The following is a 20,202-nucleotide window of genomic DNA, read 5'->3' on the forward strand; positions in this document are numbered from 1 at the left end:
GCTAAGGGCCTGGGTTTGATCCCTGGTCAGGGAACAGAGATCCTGAAAGCCATGTCATGTGGGGTAGCCAAAAACAAAACAAACTAGCAAAAAAACACCCTCAATGTCCACTAGCAAAAAGCATTGTGTATGTGTGTGTTGCTGTGTGTAAGAATAGGAACAGATCCGAACTAGATCACCATTCTGTAATCACCAGGGGCAAAAGGGAATCTGTGAGATCTCAGAGGAAATATTTAGAGAATGTCTGAAGCACAAACGTGTGTATTGAAATGGTGATATAACTTGTGCTGGCATATTTAGAAGCAAAGGGGTTTTCTTCTTTAGCAAGTGATTGCTATATGTGTGATGATGCCCCTCTTTACCATTTTAAGTTTCAGTTTTTATAAGGTTACCATCATTGTGCAAATTGCCTGCTGAACAAATCATAATGTATACCAAATTTCACCTAAATCTACCTTCCAAATCTCTGACAAGTGGTCATTGGTGTATTATGTACCTCACTGAATGAACACTGCAGGCTTTTTTTTTTTTTAAAGAAAAATTTTGATTTGTTCAAATGTTCAAAAGAAAGTGGTAAAGCCCTTTAAATAAATAGTTTAAAAGCAGTTGGATATATACTGGAGAAACTTTAAGCAGTGCAGTGGAAAATCATCTTAATATGAAAGGCAAGGAGTTGTGCTGGGAGGTGAGGAGGAGTGAGACACAGAGGGAGAATTATAATTCCTAGGGGCACTCATACTGTGTGCCTACCCTGGCATCTAGGGAGGCTCTCTCTTTGCATCTTTCCAATGATGGCATTCTCTCCACTATTCCAGGTGAAATCATTCTAAACACTACCCTGCCTTCCTGCCTCCTGTCCTTCATTTACACTCTTCCCTGTGGAGGAATAAGAAATCAAGAGGAAGAAAATGGTCAGGTCTGGAAGCTTAGGAGAAGGCCAGTAAAACCCCAAAGAATTAAACATGGTGTCTTAAAGCAGATGTTAGATTAGGAAATACTTAGGGTAAAGAAGCATTAAGAGACAATTATTACCTTCTCTCCATAAGTTGTAAATGACTATTTATGGGATTTCGCACTACTCTGAAGCCCTAATCTGCAGAGCAAGCTGAGCCTGACAGAAGAGGCAGAGTATGTATAGATCTGAGTCTTTGGTACCCAAAATGTAAGTTTGTAAATAGTCCTCAAAAGAGAAAGTTGTAAGATTAGTAATTGACTTTGATTTCCCTTTGCTATCCTCCCTCCTTTCCTTCCTTCCATCTTTCCCTTCTTTTGTGTGTGTGTGTGTGTGTGTGTGTGTGTGTGTGTTAGTTGTTCAGTCGTGTCGGAATGTTTGTGAACCCATGGTCCGTCAGGCTCCTCTGTCTATGGAATCCTCCAGGCAAGAATACTGGAGAAGGTGGCCATTCCCTTCTCCAGAGAATCTTCCTGACCCAGGGATTGAATCTGGGTCCTCCAATGTTGTGGGCAGATTCTCTACCACCTGAGCCACCAGGGAAGCCCTTTCCCTCCTCTCATTAGGTATTCATTGCACATTTACTGGATGTCAGGCCACCTTCTTGGCACTGAGAACATAGAGATGGTCGTTTGAGGCCCCACAATTACCCCCACAGCCTGCTATTAATTGTAACAGCATAGAGAGAAGCACAGATTGTTATAGTGACTCAGAGGAGGGTCATCTAATTCAGAAATGAATGATGCAAGGCATGACTCAAGGTGGGATCTGGGTTATGAGTAGTTGTAGGAGTGATGAAGAATAGGTAATGTGATATTTAGGGGCTAGAAATGGATAAGGGGGATAAAGGATAAGAAAGAGTTTGGGATGGTTCCCAGGTTCCTCTGGATAGATGAACACAATGGGAGAAATAGTTTGAAGAGAAAAAATATTTAATTTAGTGTCAGGGATATTGAGTTCAGGACATAGTGACATTTCAGTGCCTATTAAATATTTTATATTATAGTTTGAATACAGTCTAGTACAGGTGAATGTCTGATCTAAATCATGTTTCTGGGAGCTTCCCTGGTGGTCTGGGGGTTAAGAATCTGCCTTGCAATTTAATGCACACTGGTTCATTCCCTGATCTGGGAAGATCCCACATGCCAAGGGGCAACTAAGCCTCTGTGCCACAACTGCTGAGCCCACATACCTAGAGTCTGTGCTCCATAATTAGGGAAGCCACCACAGTGCGAAGCCAATGCATCTCAACTAGGGAGTAGCTAACATGCAGCAAGGAAATAAATAAGTAATAAACAAAAGTCTTTGGACATATACTATAAAATTTATTATCATGAAAAAATATTTGGAGACAGAATAAGCCTCTCTGTCCCCTTTACCCTTTTTATCCCTTCCAATCCTCTCCCAGATGGAGAGAGAATCTTAAAGCATGACAAAGCATCAAACTGTGCTATGAGAGGTGGTCATTATTAGAGATAGGTTAGTGGGAACCCTATGGAAGGCTCTGAAAACCCAGACCTGCTCCTATGAAAGGTTGTAGGGAGGTGCCCACTTTGGAGAGAGGCAGCAACAGTCCAGGCCATGTAGAGGTGATGCTAGCAGAGTGGAGCTGGGACCCTGACAGAGGACAGAGGAGTAGAGGACTGGAGATCAGGCAAAAAATACATCCTCTGTGTTCAGAGAAAAACATCCAAGATAGACTTGCCTACCAACTGGAAGGCAAGCTGAAGAGAAAAGAGATGTATTATCTTCTAGACTCTGTGATCAACTAGTAGATGGCCTTATTTCTGGCATTGCGTTAGTCTTTTTATCTAACCAGATGTTTTAGAGCTTAAGGAAAGATAATTCTAATAATACTAAGAGAATCATTTATTAGTGCATTTCCAAGCACTATGCTAATTGTTTTATATGCATTATCACCTTTGATCCTCACAATAACTTTATGGCAAAGGTGGTGTTACTCCCATTTTACAAATGAGGAACCTGAGGCTTAGAGAGTAGTTTGGAGGACGGAAAATGACCAGTGAGTGATGGAACTAGGAATTTAAATGCATAGTTCACATCTTTAGCCACAATGCTCTACTGGAGGTCCTCATGATAGAGGTGGCCCAGGGAGAGCAGGTGAAGGAACTAGAGCAGAAGTTTGAACAAAGGGGCTTGGAAATGGTGGTCTTCAAAAGGTGAGTGGGAAAATAGAGTCCCCAGAGGAAATTGAGGTATGGCCACAGAAGGAAAAGAAAAGTCAGAAAGGAGAATTGTCATGGCACCCAAAAGAATGGATTTTTTATTAAGGAGGGAAAAGTTGGTATCCAATACTGCAGAGAGGTCAAGCAAGGCAAACACAGAAATGTCTCCATTGAAGTTGAGAATCTGATGGTCATTGGCAGTGGTGATCTTAGCCAAAGCCAGGTTGGGGCAGGTAAGGAGAGATTGCAAAGAGAGCAGATAGAACCAGAAAGAGCTGATGATTCCTTGTGGAGTTTGGCTATGAAGTGGAGGAAGGAAAGGACAGGGAAATGTGAAGTGAGAGTCTTTATTGTTTTTTAGAATGAAGATGAAGAGACTTGTGATTTTATTATTTACAGGCTGATTGAGTAAATCCAAATCGGGAAATGCTGTATATTGTCACCCTGCTTATTTAACTTATATGCAGAGTACATCATGCGAAATGCTAGATGAAGCACAAGCTGGAATTGAGATTGCTGGGAGAAATATCAATAACCTCAGATATGCAGATGACACCACCTTATGGCAGAAAGCAAAGAACTAGAGAGCCTCTTGAAGAAAGTGAAAGAGGAGAGTGAAAAAGTTGGCTTAAAGCTCAACATTCAGAAAACCAAGATCATGGCATCTGGTCTCATCACTTCATGGCAAATAGATGAGGAAACAGTGGAAACAGTGAGAAATTTTATTTTCTTGGGCTCCAAAGTCACTGCAGATGGTGACTGCAGCCATGAAATTAAAAGACAGTTGCTCCTTAGAAGAAAAGCTGCGACCAACATAGACAGCATATTAAAAAGCAGAGACATTATTTGCCAATAAAGGTCTGTCTAGTCAAAGCTATGGTTTTTCCAGTAGTCATGTATGGATGTGAGAGTTGGACTATAAAGAAAGCTGAGCACCAAAGAATTGATGTTTCTGAACTGTGGTGTTGGATAAGACACTTGAGAGTTTTTGGACTGCAAGGAGATCCAGCTAGTCCATCCTAAAGGAGATCAGTCCTGAATATTCATTGGAAGGACTGATGCTGAAGCTGAAACTCCAATACTTTGGCCATCTGATGTGAAGAACCGACTCATTGGAAAAGACCCTGATGCTGGGAAAGATATAAGGTGGGAGGAGAACGGGACAACAGAGGATGAGATGGTTGGATGATATCACTGATGCAATGCACATGAGTTTACGTAGGCTCTGGGAGTTGGTGATGGGCAGGGAAGCCTGGTGTGCTGCAGTCCATGGGGTCGCAAAGAGTTGGACGCAACTGAGTGACTGAGCTGAACTGAGTAAAGAAGAGATTGATGTCATAGGATAGAGATAGAATGATGGGGGTAGAAGGAGAGAGAGAGAGGCAGGGGGCGGGGGGGAGAGAGAGAGAGAGAGAGAGCTCAAGAACACAGATTGTAAGTCCCAGAGCACAGAAGGATTAGCTTCAAATAAAGACAGGATTCCTCCATTGCTGAAACAGAAGGATGAAGGCAAGTTCTCAGATGGTCGAGGAGGAATGTGAGGCTTCATTCCTTCTGTTGTCTTCTAGTTGCTCTGTAGAAAAGGAGGTAAGGCCATCTGTTGAAAGTGAGGGTATAGGAGGTGGGGTTGGAGTAGGCTGAAGAAAAGGTGAAAGTTTGTTAGATAAAGACGGAGATCATGGATTTTAGTAGCAGCTCAGATGTGGGACTCATCTCTTGTCATTAGAGACGGGTTGTTTCAAATTTTTACTGTCATAAACAGAACAGAGAAAGAATGCTTCAGTAAGAATGAACTTGAACTTTTTTAAGGTAAAAGAAACCCCTTCAATAATTCTCAAGAAAGAGATCCATGGAGAGTTGCTTCCAAGTTAGTAATACATCAAAAATTTCTAACTGGTGTCAGTATTTTCTAATCAAATTTTATATCAACTAAATTCTTTCACAATGATTAATTTCCCTTTTAGCCAAAGTACTTTTGACTAAGCTACTTTCTACCAAATAGACTTTTGGTTAAGCCATTCGCAGTTGGGTTTTATAGGACAGATGCAAAGCCTGGACAAGTAAACAAGAGAGCTTCTGGCTGAGCATACATCTCTCTATCAGATTTCATTTTTCAAGGCATAACATTTTTTTTGATGTGAGACAGAAGACTTTTGAACCCTGAATATTCATTGGAAGGAGTGATACTGAAACTGAAGCTCCAATATTTTGGTCTCCTGATGTGAACAGCCAAATCATTGGAAAGACCCTGATGGTGGGAAAGATTGAAGACAGGAGGAGAAGGGGATAACAGAGGATGAGATGGTTGGATGGCATCACCAACTCAATGGACATGAGTTTGAGCAGGCTCTGGGAGATGGTCAAGGACAGGGAGGCCTGGTGTGCTGCAGTCCATGGGGTTGCAAAGAGTAGGACATGACTGAGTGACTGAACAAGAAGACTTTTGATAGTTGGAAAGCTCAAGGTAGCTCTTTAGGTAACCATTTCTTATTTAGAAGCAGAAGTGCCCATTTACCCATTCAAATAGCTCAGAGTCACCAGCATCACACAATCATTCATTGTTCTGATTTCTAGAAATCTCTCAGAGCTACCAAACTCAGTATGAGAAATACTATTGTAAATAACTTACCAACATCATAAAAAAAAAATGAGAGGGAACAAAAGCATAATCACAAGTGATACTAAAGCACAAAATTTTATTTATTTATTCTCTTTTTAAAAAATTTTATTTTAATTGGAGGCTAATTACTTTACAATATTGTGGTGGTTTTTGCCATACATTCACATGAATCAGCCATGGGTGTACATGTGTTCCCCATCCTGACTCTCCCTCCCACCTCCCTCCCCATCCCAACCCTCAGGGTCATCCCAGTGCACCGGCCCTGAGCACCCTGTCTCATGCATTGAACCTGGGCTGGTGATCTATTTGGCATATGATAATATACATGTTTCAATGCTATTCTTTCGTATCATCTCACCCTTGCCTTCTCCCACAGAGTCCAAAAGTCTGTTCTTTACATCTGTATCTCTTTTGCTGTCTCACATACAAGGTCATTGTTAACCATCTTTCTAAATTCCATATATATGCGTTAATATACTGTATTGGTATTTTTCTTTCTGACTTACTTCGCTCTGTGTCATAGGCTCCAGTTTCATCCACCTCATTAGAACTGATTTGAATGCATTCGTTTTAATAGCTGAGTCATATTCCATTGTGTTTATGTACCACAGCTTTCTTATCCATTCGTCTGCTGATGGACATCTAGGTTGCTTCCATGTCCTGGCTATTATAAACAGTGCTGCGATGAACATTGGGATGCATATGTTTCTTTCAATTCCGGTTTCCTCAGTGTGTATGCCCAGCAGTGGGATTGCTGGGTCATAAGGCAGTTCTATTTCCAGTTTTTAAAGGAATCTCCACACTGTTCTCCATAGTGGCTGTACTAGTTTGCATTCCCACCAACAGTGTAAGAGGGTTCCTTTTTCTCTATACCCTCTCCAGCATTTATTGTAAAACACATAATTTTAATAAACATCATGAACTTCCAGAGTAGCAGTTGTTCAAGTAAGAGTCCACATTAAAACAAATTTTTTTTTAATTTTAAAAAGGAAGGTGGATAATAGTCAAGTAACAATCGTATAAAATTTTCTGTTCTTTAAAAATTTGTTATATGAGCCTGGTTAGTTTAGAATTGATTTCCTTTCACTCCTCCCACTCCAAAATAGCAGAAAAATTATAAGAAACAGAAACAAGATACAAATTCATAATCCATGCATAAAGGGGCAAAAAAAAGAGTTAAGCCCTAGTTCACATTGCAATCCAGGATGGTGGATAAAGTCCAGAATTAAGTACAAGATCTTGAGGAAGTCTCTCTCCTACCAAGAAGCAACACTTGGCTCTTGTTGTCAACTTCTACTCCAGTTCAGACCAAGTGTCCCTCCCCGTAGTCATCTAGTTTTGATTTGAACTAAACCCAATAACAGAAGCAGAAGATATTAAAGAGAGGTGGCAAGAATACACAGAAGAACTGTACAAAAAAGATCTTCACAACCCAGATAATCATGATGGTGTGTTCACTCACCTAGAGCCAGACATCCTGAAATGTGAAGTCAAGTAGGCCTTAGCAAGCATCATTATGAGCAAAGCTAGTGGAGGTGATTGAATTCCAGTTGAGCTATTTCAAATCCTAAAAGATGATGCTGTGAAAGTGCTGCCTTTAATATGCCAGCAAATTTGGAAAACTCAGCAGTGGCCATGGACTGGAAAAGGTCAGTTTTCATTCCAATCCCAAAGAAAGGCAATGCCAAAGAATGCTCAAACTACTGCACAATTGCACTCATCTCATACTCTAGGAAAGTAATGCTCAAAATTCTCCAAGCCAGGTTTTAGCAATACATGAACCATGAACTTCCAGATGTTCAAGCTGTTTTAGAAAAGGCAGAGGAACCAGAGATCAAATTGCCAACATCCATTGACTCATTGAAAAAGCAAGAGAGTTCCAGAAAAACATCTATTTCTGCTTTATTGATTACACCAAAGCCTTTGACTGTGTAGATCATAACAAACTGTGGAAAATTCTGAAAGAGATGGGAATACCAGACCACCTGACCTCCCTCCTGAGAAATCTGTATGCAGGTCAAGAAGCAACAGTTAGAACTGGACATGGAACAACAGATCCAAATCTAAATCAGAACAACAAATCAGGAAAGGAGTACATCAAGGCTGTATATTGTCACCCTGCTTATTTAACTTATATGCAGAGTACATCATGAGAAATACTGGGCTGGAAGAAGCACAAGCTGGAATCAAGATTCCGGGAGAAATATCAATAACCTCAGTTATGCAGATGATACCACTCTTACGGCAGAACGCAAATTAAGAACTAAAGAGCCTCTGATGAAAGCGAAAGAGGAGATTGCAAAAGTTGGCTTAAAATTCAACATTCAGGAAACTAAGAATATGGCATCTGGTCCCACTACTTCATGGCAAATAGATGGGGAAACAGTGGAAATAGTGTCAGACTTTATTTTTTTGGGCTCCAAAGTCACCGCAGATGGTGACTGCAGCCATGAAATTAAAAGAGGCTTATTCCTTGGAAGGAAAGTTATGACCAACCTAGTTCAGTTCAGTTCAGTCGCTCAGTCGTGTCTGATTCTTTGCAACCCCATCAACTGCAGCACGTCAGGCCTCCCTGTCCATCACCAACTCCCAGAGTCCACCCAAACCCATGTCCATTGAGTTGGTGATGCCATCTAACCATCATATCCTCTGTTGTCCCCTTCTCCTCCTGCCCTCAATCTTTCCCAGCATCAGGGTCTTTTCAAATGAGTCAGTTCTTCACATCAGGTGGCCAAAATATTGGAGTTTCAGCTTTAACATCAGTCCTTCCAATGAACACCCAGGACTGATCTCCTTTAGGTGGACCAACCTAGACAGCATATTAAAAAACAGAGACATTATTTTGCCAACAAAGGTCCATCTAGTCAAGGCTATGGTTTTTCCAGTAGTCATGTATGGATGTGAGAGTTGAATTATAAAGAAAGCTGAGCACTGAAGAATTGATGCTTTTGAACTGTGGTGTTGGAGAAGACTCTTGAGAGTCCCTTGGACTGCAAGGAGATCCGACCAGTCCATCCTAAAGGAAATCAGTCCTGAATATTCAATGGAAGGACTGATGCTGAAGCTGAAGCTCCAATACTTTGGCCACCTGATGCGAAGAGCTGACTCATTTGAAAAGAACCCAGATGCTGGGAAAGATTGAAGGCAGGAGGAGAAAGGGACGACAGAGGATGAGATGGTTGGATGGCATCACTGACTCAATGGACATGAGTTTGGGTAAACTCCGGGAGTTTGTGATGGACCGGGAAGCCTGGCGTGCTGCAGTACATGGTGTCTCAAAGAGTCAGACATGACTGAGCAACTGAACTGAACTGAAACTTCCCAAAATTAAAAAGAAAACAAAACCTTTTTCTACTTGTCCTCTGCCTCTTGAGGTTTTTGAGTTATCTATGGATCTGTTTTTCTCAAATTCAAAGTCATTTGTCCTTTGTTGGAGAGATCCAGAAGCCACCCTATTTACCCAGTCACAACACTGCCCATGCAGGAAGATGTCTAGAATTACCCAAACATGCAGCATGCTGTGATGGGCCTGTGGGAACCAAGGCTTGGGTGTAGGGACTCCAGAATGATGGGAACCAAGAAAGAAACGGCTTTCTGTTCTTCCACAACCCTGAAGTCTTGCTGGTTCACACATTCATATTCTTCCAAGGGCTTCCCTGGTGACTCAGCAGGTAAAGAATCTATCTGCAATGCAGGAGACATGGGTTCAATCCTTAGGTCAGTAAGATCCTCTGGAGGCAGAAATGGCAACCCACTCCAGTATTCTTGCCTGAGAAATCCCATGGACAGAGGAGCCTGGTGGGCTACAGTACAAAGGGTCACACAGAGTCCGACATGACTGAATAACTAAGCATGTGCATATCCTTCAAAAAGCTTCCTTTATCACTTGAAAGCAGGATATACACTTTCCACCGCTGCTTAAGATTTATGTAAAGATTTTATGATGGAAATTTCTTCTCTATGCTTGTACGCATTCTTTTATTTAAAGGACATATTCTAAACATTTAGAAATTGTTTTGTTTCAAAATCAAAGAATGTGTGACAATTATAACTTTTATGCCCATGTTTAATACCTGAAGGAAGAGTCCAGATAAATTTCTTTAACAACAGCTTTTATTTAAACTTATTACTCTGACCTGATCAGCTCCTACTTGCTTCTTGGCAACTTCTGCCTCTAAGTCCTATCCAGAAATTCCTATTTGAAGGTCACACCTTTTTGAGGGGGTAAATTTTCAATGATGTTTCATTTGCTATAGTTCATGACCACAGACTTTCCCTCTAATATTTGCTATTCTTTGAGTAACTGTGCCAATGAAGTATCACTTATAGTATACAGAATACCATGAGATTATATGTATTGGACTCTACTGATCACAGGGCTCTCTAGTGATAAAGCTAACTAGTCAGTGGGCCTCAGCTCAACCTTGTACTTCATGAATTCAAGGAAGCATTTGAAATATGTTTCTCCCCAGCAAAGGTATGAAGTCAGAGTGAGATTGATTTTACATTGTCTACCTTAATTTTTTCTCCATTGAGTGTAAATTGGCCATCAATCTCAAGTGACAATTTTCTTATAAAAAATTCTGCAAAGTAATTTGAGAGTCTTCATAGTGGTTCCTCATTATTTAATCAATATTTGACAGAGTTATAGGACAAACTCAATATTCAACAAGTACCAAAAATTATTATGTGCCAGGAACTAAACTAGTCTTTGAGACAGAGACAAACAAGATAAGATTCTTGCCCATGAGGAGCTAATAGTTCATTGGGGAAGACAAATATGTTTTAAGTCTGAAGAGTCCCTCAAGGGTTCACAATGGGGATGATATCGTAGTAGATTAGGCATGGAAGCATGACTAGGACTTTGTTGGGCAATATGGAAAATTGTGATTGAATATTGGTAAGACCTGTTCATTTAATAATCAACCTTGTAATATTCCAAGCTAATTGGTTAAAATACTAAGTGTTAAATGGGTAGAGCCAGATTACAGTATACATGGACACATTAGGTTGTCTTAATAAATCCTCATTCTCTGGTTAGTGATATGCCCCTTTTCCTAACACGTGGGTCTTGGTGGCAGCCATATTTTGCCCTGCAGCTCTGGACACTGTTGATTGAACCAGAGTAGGCATGTGATCAAGCTGGGGAAGTCAGAGCGTTTCCCTGGCTCTGGCCACACAGATTGGTTTAGGAATGAACATCAGACCCAAGCTCACAGAGGCCCACCACAGAGAATTAGGTTTGAGGAGAGAAATAATTGAACTCAAAGTGGATTACTGACATAAACCTCCAGAAGAAAACATCAGAAAGAATAAGACCTTGAATTAGATGAATATTTCTTTGCTAGGACTCAGTAAGTAGAACAAGAAAAAATTCATAACTTGGACTTTATGTAAAAAAGTAATTTTTGAAATATGCTGTTAAGAAAGTCAAAAGACAAGCCACAGACTGGGAAAAAAATGTTTTAGCAAAACACATATCTGATAAAGGACTCATATCTAGAACATATAAAAACTCTTACAACTCAGACCAGCAACCCTCTAAAAATTGACAAAAGAGTTATTAAACACTTCACCAAAGGAGAGATATAGATGGCAAATAAGCAATGAGAAGATGCTAAACATTATTATTTTTCAGGAAAATACCAATTAAAACCACAATGAAATACATGGCATATCTATTAAAATGAAAGACTGACCATGCCAAGGGTTTGCAAGGATGTGAAGCAGAAGGAATGCTCACATATTGTTGTGTGAAATGCAGAATGGTACAGCTACTTTGGAAAGTAGTTTGAGACTTTCCTTTAAAGTGTAACATACACTTAAAATATGACCCAGCAATCCCATTCCTGAGTATCTCCCAAAGAGAAATGAAAACATAAACATATGTCCACAGAAAGACTTGTATGTGAGTGTTCACAGCAGCCTTATTCATAACAGCTCCCAATTGGAAACAACCCAAATGTCATTAACAACGGATAAATTGTGGTATACTTATGTAATATAATACTGCTGAGTAACAAAAGGAACTAACCACCAATACTCATAATAAAAAAGTATCTCAAAAACATTATGCTGAGTGAAAAAAAAGTCATATACTACGTGACTGTATTTATAGAAAATTCTAGAGAAGTCAAAATATTAGAAAAACAGATCAGTGCTTTCTAGGGCTGAAAATGGGGGAAGGAACTAATGAAAACAGCACAAAAAAATTATTGGAGTGATGGATATATTCTGTATTTTAATTGTGGTAGTGGTTGCATAATTCTATGCATTTGTCAAAACTCATGAATTCTGTGGGCTTCCCAGGTGGCTCAGTGGTAAAAGAATCCAGCTGCCAATGCAGGAGATGCAGGTTTGATCTCTGGGTCCGAAAGATCCCCTGGAGGAGGAAATGGCTACCAACTCCAGTATTCTTGCTGAGAAAATCCCCTGGACAGGGAGCCTGGTGGGCTACAGTCCACGGGGTCTCATAGAGTCAGACAAAGCTGAGCACGCACACACTCGCATGAATTCTGTATTTAACAAAGGATAAATTTTTTGTATGTAACTGATGCATCATTAAAACTGATTTTAAAAAAATGAGTAAATGTGGAACTAGCAGTCCAGGAGCATAAACCTCGGGAGGAGGTAGAATCTTGTCTTCTGCCACGTGGATAGCAAAGTAGAAAAATCTGATCTGAAGAGGATGGAGGATGGAGTGGATATACAGAAAAGTCAAAGCAGGATTTGGAGAGAGATTTCTAAAGCTGTTTGAATGCCTAGCTCCAGCTGCATTCCTGGCCTGGAATTCATTCCTGCTCTGTGTTCTCTTAGCCCCTTGTAATGGAGCCCTTCTTTTTGGCCAAAGTCATCTCAGTGGATTTCTGTTGCAACCAAAAGAACTCTTAATTCATGAGGAAATAGGCCCTGAAAATATTTCCATTGATGTAATGTTCAGGGGTGGAGAATTTCTAGGCACTTTCCACAAGAAACATGTGTTTGAGAAACTATTCTTACTAGGATTTTCTGAGAATCTGAAGATCTGGGCTTGTCTCATGGTGTGCTGTGCAGTGTTGGGGAAGTCCCTCTTCTCTCACTGAACCGCTTTCTTACATGCAAAGGGAAGAATTAAACAAGATTCAAGGCTTGCAAACTTTTTTTTTAATCAAAAGTAGATAAACATCCCAATTTATACAGGAATGAATGGAACCACGCTGGCTGATGTGGAGGGAGGCCTCAGCCTACCTACTTAGGGTTCAGGAGTGCAGCAGAAATGCAATTTTTGTGCATGGATTGTAGTGTTTGTAGTTTTGTGCATGGATTCCTTCCTTGTGCAAGGAGGTCTCTGTGTTGATTGGAGTATAAATATAGGAACTAAGCACACCTGTAAGATGATGACAGAAAGAACTTGGCCTGAAAGTAAGTGTTTGGAGCTGAAGTATAAGTGGGGAGGCTGAGATACTTGCCAGAGCAAGGCTACCTGTTTTCCTTCATTTTGGGGCTCCATTTTTTTCTCCAGAGCACTTATTGTGCAACTCCCAATAGAACAGAATCATATGCTCCACAGGGCAGGAGCCAAAGCTGTCTTGTATAACAGTTCCTTCATACTTCATTACCCTAGTTCACCCCAAAGTTCCATGAAGGCACCCATCAGCAGCCTATTTAAGGATTCAGGAATGCCTAGACACTCTCTGCCCCTTCCTCTCAGGAGCACCAAGAAACTGTTGTTGATTTCTCCTCCTCCTCTTCCTACCAGTGCTCTAGGTCTAAGGGATATGTGAGGAGGGAGAAAAAATAACACTGCATAAAAGTCACCAGGGTCTTTTCCCTGTGGTTTTGTCCCTCATGAACCTCATGTGAAAATGGAGCCACTGAGTAGGTTGAAAATTTATTCAAACCTAACCGGTAGAGATGGCCAACTGCCCACTATGTTATGTTACTGGTAAGGGATGTCCAGCCCAGGACTACATTTCCCAGCAGCCCTTGCTTCTTGATATGGTCCTGTTACTACTCCTTATGAATGAAATGGGAGTGACAGTGGTTTGTGTTACTTATGGAGCATGTTTGTTTGTCACTTGCCTGTTTGCCCTCAGATCTACTTTCTCATCCTTTCCCTGATCTGCTCATTCTGCAGAGGACTGGTTCCTGCAAACTGCAATTCCCCAGACTTCCTGCCCTGGCTCTGACTAGATTCAGCCAGCCTGGGCACTGGCAGGAGACTGGAGGGAGGGAGCCAGGGAGAACACAGGATATTTCAATCCTGATCTCTTTGCTTCAGGTGACATCACTGTCATCTCAGCTCTTAACAGTCCCTCTTTCATGTCTCAGTTGCCCAGCAGCCTTCTCTGCAGCTCAGATAGGTAAGTGGTGAGTGAACTGGATCCTTTTGTCTTAGGAGCAGAAGTGACTTCCTGCTGATGCTAACATCTGAATTTTCTTATGTCCCCTGTCTGGCTTTTAAGTTCTTGTAGTTTCCCATTTTAATGGTCTCTATTGGATTGCCTGGCCTGGGCCCTATTTTTCTGATTACCTGGCCTGAACTTTGTTCTCCTGAAAATCCCCTGACTAGTACACAGGCCGAGACAATGGCACCCCACTCCAGTACTCTTGCCTGGAAAATCCCATGGATGGAGGAGCCTGGTAGGCTGCAGTCCATGGGGTCGCTAAGAGTCGGACATGACTGAGCGACTTCACTTTGACTTTTCACTTTCATGCATTGGAGAAGGAAATGGCAACCCACTCCACTGTTCTTGCCTGGAGAAACCCAGGGACGGGGGAGCCTGGTGGGCTGCCGTCTATGGGGTCGCACAGAGTCGGACACGACTGAAGTGACTTAGCAGCAGTACACAGGCCAAGGTGATAAAGAAGGAGGGATGCTTCTCTCTCCTCCCTTCCCCATCTCTTGGATATGGCCCTAGGGGATAATGGAACCCTAAGATGGAAGGAGACTGGGTTCCTGTGGGAGAGAGCCACCTGCAGGCCAGAAATCCTCTAATCAAACTGTTATTTGAGTGAAAAGTCAAGTTCTTTGTTAACAAGCCATTGAAATGTTGAGGTTTATTTATTATAGGAGGTAGCCTTATCTTTGTATGTGAATGAACAGTGGGAATAGAGATCTCAGATGTCTTTCTTCTTGGCCTCCTACTTGTTTCTTTAGGTGGCCTCTGGAATGTTGTTTAGGCAAAAGTTTGAAATTATTCAGAGTGGGCAGTGTCTAGATCCCTTCCAAGCTCTATATTACTGGGTCCATGTTCACTTTAAGAAGGTGCTAAATAAGGTGATGGAGAAATGATAAAAATTGGAATGACTAAACTGTAATACTTTAGATTTTAAAGCAATTTGACTTCTGAAGTCATTAATTCACTCATGAACTCATGAACTAACTCATCAGTTTCTCAAGGCATTTACCAAATGCCTGTTGTTTGTACGCAAGGCACTGAGTTACCAGTTCTTTTAGTAAGGTAGGCTCAGAGAATGGGCTTTATAGTAACTGGGCTCTGGGTGAGAGAGAATTCAAGTGAAAAAAATGTAAATAGACATCACAGACCTCCCAGGTACTGACCCTCTGGAACTTTTGTTGCTACCTTGGTCAACTTCATCATTCTGGGGCTTAGTAAATTTCAAGAAGACTGATAGATGTTTTTCTAGGTAGTGTTGTGTGTAGTTTAGAGCAGCTAGCATCATGTAACAGTTTCAGCTTTTTGGTTGGATGTCTGGGGATTCAACTGTGCCTTTTTTTTTTTTTTGCAGACAAGAAAATATGGCTGGTGTGATGGACAAACTCAGCTGCATTTCTCTTCTGATCTCTTTCCTGGCCTGTTTATATAAATGTATTGTCACGGATCATGTGACCCTGTGCTAGAGAGAGAGGCTTATCTAGAGCCTGACTCTGGAGACTTTCCAGGTGACTTGTGTGCTGGGGATTTGTTTGGCACGGGCTGTTTGTTGCCCTGGGTCAGCTGGTTGTGCCTTAGGCAGGATCGTAGGGGACATCAGATCTGGCAGGACCTTGAGAAGGGTCTAGGGAAAATGTCCAGAGGTGGGGGGAAGCCGCTGAGAGCCTGGAAGCACTCTCTGAAACTCACTGAAGGGGAATGTGGGTCATGCGGTGTTGTAAAGTTTGGGGAGAGCTCAGTCAAATGTCATTTGTCCAAAAACTTCAGAGTTGAGTTTTTCTGGATATTTTCTTTTTGATGGCTAAGGGTTTATCTTTTAAATTACCAAACATTGTGTTTAACTATGTGAAGTCAGAATTTCTCGAAAAGCTTTGGCATACCCAGCATCCCCTGGAGACTCCTTCCTTACTCTTGGTTCCAACTGGATAGCCTTGAAGGGCTCCATGGAACACACAGAAATCAGTAGAAGAGATTGTTTCTAAGCATCAAAGGTTCTAAGTTATGACTGTAATCCCAAATTATAAATACCTCTGGGAGGGTTACCCTGTAAGCACTTACCAGACCTTTCTATTATGAAAACAGGGGGAAAAAAGGGCTCCTTTCCAGAACACCCAGGGGGAATCCTTGGAGCAGGAGCCTTGGGGGTGACAGTGAGGATCCAAAGGAAAGTGAAGAAATTCCTTTGGTTACTTCAAGATGTAGGGTCCTTCCAAACCCTTTCCTTGCCAGAAGGGGTTGATGAAATTCACCAGATATACCACACCTTTCTTATCTCTGCTTGGAAAAGGACCTGTTTTGTTTTTTTTTTTCCTTCATAACTTTCTTTACATGGACATGTTCCATCAATTCACCCATTTAAAGTATATGACTCAGTAGCTTTTATTGTATTCAGAGTTGAACAATCATCATTACAATTTTAGAATATTTTTGGTAGCCTCAAAAGAAATCGTGTTCCCCTGAGCTACCACCCCCGAATCCCACCATCCCTCACCCTTCCCCTCTATCAGCAACAACTTACCTACTTTCTGTCTCTGTAGATTTACCTATTCCGGACACTTTGTATATATGGAATCAATACAATATGTGATCCTTTGTGACTGTATTCTTTCACTTAATGTTTTGCATAATATTTTCAAGTTTCATCCACAATGTAGCATGTAAGACCTTCAGTCCTTTTAATGGCCAAATAATACACCAGTGTATAGAGATACCACACTTTATTAATTCATTTACCAGTGAACATTTGGGTTGTTTCTACTTCTTGGCTATTATGAATAATACTACTATAAGCATCCATGTATACATTTTCATGTAGATATCCATATTTTCATTTCTCTTGGATATGTAGTCTACCTAGCAGTGGAATTGCTGGATCATATGGTAACTCTATGTTTAACTGTTGATTCAGGGCTACTTATAAAGTCCTACTTGTTGGAGATATTCCTTCGTGCTTCCATACTCTGATTCCATTTTACTTTTATTTTTTTTAAATTTTTATTACTTTTAATAAATGTAGCAATTACTGAAATTTATTAACATATTGACTGTATTCAAACATGTGCTACTGTTATTAATACTGCATATTCTTAAGTTAAATATAGCTCTTGTATTAATATTCCAGACAATAGTAAAGTGCTGTTTCCTTACTTGCTAACTTAATAATATGAAAACAAATCCTCTACTCTTCTATTTTATAGATGGGGAAAAACATCTTTTTCTTACATTCTGGGAATCATGGATTAAGTCAATGAGAGAATTAACATGTTGTAGTCTCAGATTTCAGACTTTTCTCTAGAATTTTACTGCGTGTTAGGCACCATCCTGCAATAATGTCTGAACATAATTAACTTAATACTACCTTCTAACAGTTAGCATTGCCAAGATGTTGATTTTTATTGGTTTGGCTTATATTAGTTTAGGTAATAATTTGCTTTCTTGTTTTTATATTGAATGACCACTATTGAGTTCAAAGTTCCCTTCCTAATTTGAGATCCATTTTACTTTTAGAAACTTTGATTAAAAAGATGTGTATGTGCAGAGAACTACATTTAGTAATAAGCCATAATGGAAAAGAATATGAAAATGAATATGTATATATTTGTATAACTGAAGTGCTTTGCTATGCAACAGAAACTAACACAATATTGTAAATCAACTATCTGTTGTTCAGTTGATAAGTTGTGTCCGACTCTTTGCAACCCGATGGACTGTAGTACACCAGTCTTCTCTGTCCTTCACTGTCTCCCGGAGTTGGCTCAAATTCATGTCCATTGAGTTGGTGGTGCTATCCAACCATCTCAGTCCAGTTCAGTCCCTCAGTTGTGTCCAACTCTTTGTGACCCCATGGACTGTAGCACACCAGGCCTCCCTGTCCATCACCAACTCCCGGAGCCTGCTCAAACTCATATACATTGAATCGGTGATGCCATCCAACCATCTCATCCTCTCTCACCCACTTCTCCTGCCTTCAATCTTTCTGAGCATCAGGGTCTTTTCTAGTGTATCAGTTCTTCACATAGGGGCCAAAGTATTGGAGCTTCCATTTCAGCATCAGTCCTTCCGATGAATATTCAGGACTGATTTTCTTTAGGATTGACTGGTTTGATCTCCTTGCAGTCCAAGACTCTCCAGAGTCTTCTCCAACACCACAGTTCAAAAGCATCAATTCTCTGGCACTCAGCTTTCTTTATAGTCCAACTCTCACATTCATACATGACTACTGGAAAAGCCATAGCTTTGACTAGACAGACCTTTGTTGATAAAGTGATGTCTCTCGTTTTTAATATGCTGTCTAGGTTTATCATAGCTTTTCTTCTAAGGAGCAAGTGTCTTTTAATTTCATGTCTGCAGTCACCATCTGCAGTGATTTTGGAGCCCCCCAAAATAAAGCCTGTCACTGTTTCCATTGTTTCCCCATTTATTTGCTATGAAGTGATGGGACTGGATGCCAAGATCAATTTTTTGAAAGTTGAGTTTTAAGCCAACTTTTTTGCTCTCCTCTTGCACCTTCATCAAAAGGCTCTTTAGTTCTTCTTTGCTTTCTGCGGTTATTGATATTTCTCCTGGCAATCTTGATTCCAGCTTGTGCTTCATCCAGCCTGGCATTTTGCATGATGTACTCTGCATATAAGTTAAATAAGCAGGGTGACAATATACAGCCTTGACATACTCCTTTCCCAATGCAACTATCTCATCCTGTATCATATAAGCTATACTTCAGTAAAACAAATAAGGTGTGTGTGTACTGATTTTTATTGATGAACTTTTCCTTCGACTCTGTCAGTGCTCAAGTATTCGTTTTTGCCTGTGTAGGTAAAGTCTATCCTGCTTTTGCCCGTTGTTATCAAGCGGTCCTACTTGTGCTTCCTGGCTTCCATTTTGTTCACTGCATGTGAAACTTCTCTCTTTGGGATTGTGGTTTGTCTTCATCACATAAATTACAGAAATAACAAGAGTGAAAACTCAATTCCTATTGTACTAAAGACAGGGCTGGAAGTGAGGTGAGCAAGGGGGCAGGGAGAAGCCTGTGGGAAGGAGTCAAATTCTTGGAACGCAGGGATGCTCAGGGCTCCGTGCCATCAGCCCCTTGGGACTTGGGCCACAGGCCACCCCCCTGTGCTCCCTGGATCACAGCGCCCTACGTGCTACCCGACACTTGCAAGAAACACCTGCGCACAACAGTTGCCAAGGGCTGAGGATCTGTTTGAGCGTCCATATCCTGTTTGGGAAAAGTTTCAAATGAAATCAATGCCTTTTCCCTGCATCATAACAATTTTTTTGTAAGGTGGAGAAAGAAAGGGAGAAGAAGAGCTGTGAGGAGTTTTGCTCAGAGAAGCAGTCCTCAGGGCCGCTGTCCCCTTGCCTGCAGCCCTCAGCCCTGCCTGCTGCCCCCGGGGGCCTGCGGAACAGCAGTGAGAGCCCTGGGAGCTCAGGAGGTGCTGGGCAGCCTGCCGTGTGGGCCCCTTGGAAGTCTTTGTCTAAACTCCATCTGAGTGCATTGGGTCTTAGGTGCTTAGCATGTTTAGGGCCCTGCCTCTGACCCTCTGATCCAGGGGCGGGCCCTCCTCACAAACAGATGTGAACAACGGGCTTTGCCTCTGCCTGCAAGTTGCCACTTTTTCCTGGAGAAAGGCACAGTTGTAAGCCTGTCTTTTCTAGGCAAGATGCTGCCAGCTGAATGGGCAGGAGGCCTGGACCAGAGCATGGAAAGGGATTTTAAGTAGTGCTCTTCAGACTCTTAGCAGTGAAAGATTGTTTATTTTTATTTCCTATCATTTATGAATTGATGTTTTTTGGTAAAATACAATAAAAATAGAATACTAGGTAAAAAGGAAAAGCAAAGATAATAATACAAGCTTTTTTCTTTATTTATAAATTAGATTTGATTTAGTTCTAATAAGGTGGATGAAACTGGAGCCTATTATACAGAGTGAAGTAAGTCGGAAAAAAATACACCATTACAGTATATTAGCACATATATATGGAATTTAGAAAGATGGTAACAATGACCCTACATGCAAGACAGCAAAAGAGACACAGATGTAAAGAACAGACTTTTGGACTCTG

The 20,202-nt window shown here is 41.1% G+C and overlaps 1 protein-coding gene across 5 annotated transcripts in view; it reads left to right on the forward strand.

Annotated features, from left to right (window-relative positions):
* Positions 1–20,202, forward strand: part of EGLN3 (egl-9 family hypoxia inducible factor 3) — a 452,919-nt gene that overhangs the window by 103,167 nt on the left and 329,550 nt on the right. For 2 of the 5 annotated variants that reach the window (XM_086363668.1, XM_086363667.1), the window contains one exon: positions 15,491–15,644. The exons of the other annotated variants lie outside the window; for them this stretch is intronic. The gene's annotated coding sequence lies outside the window, so the exon portion shown is untranslated. The remainder of the gene's footprint in view (positions 1–15,490; positions 15,645–20,202) is intronic. 5 annotated transcript variants of the gene reach the window in all.

The sequence above is a fragment of the Bos grunniens genome, chromosome 21, assembly GCF_055505025.1.
Source record: "Bos grunniens cultivar Pamir isolate PY7600 chromosome 21, Bosgru_T2T1.0, whole genome shotgun sequence".
Classification (NCBI taxonomy): domain Eukaryota; kingdom Metazoa; phylum Chordata; class Mammalia; order Artiodactyla; family Bovidae; genus Bos; species Bos grunniens.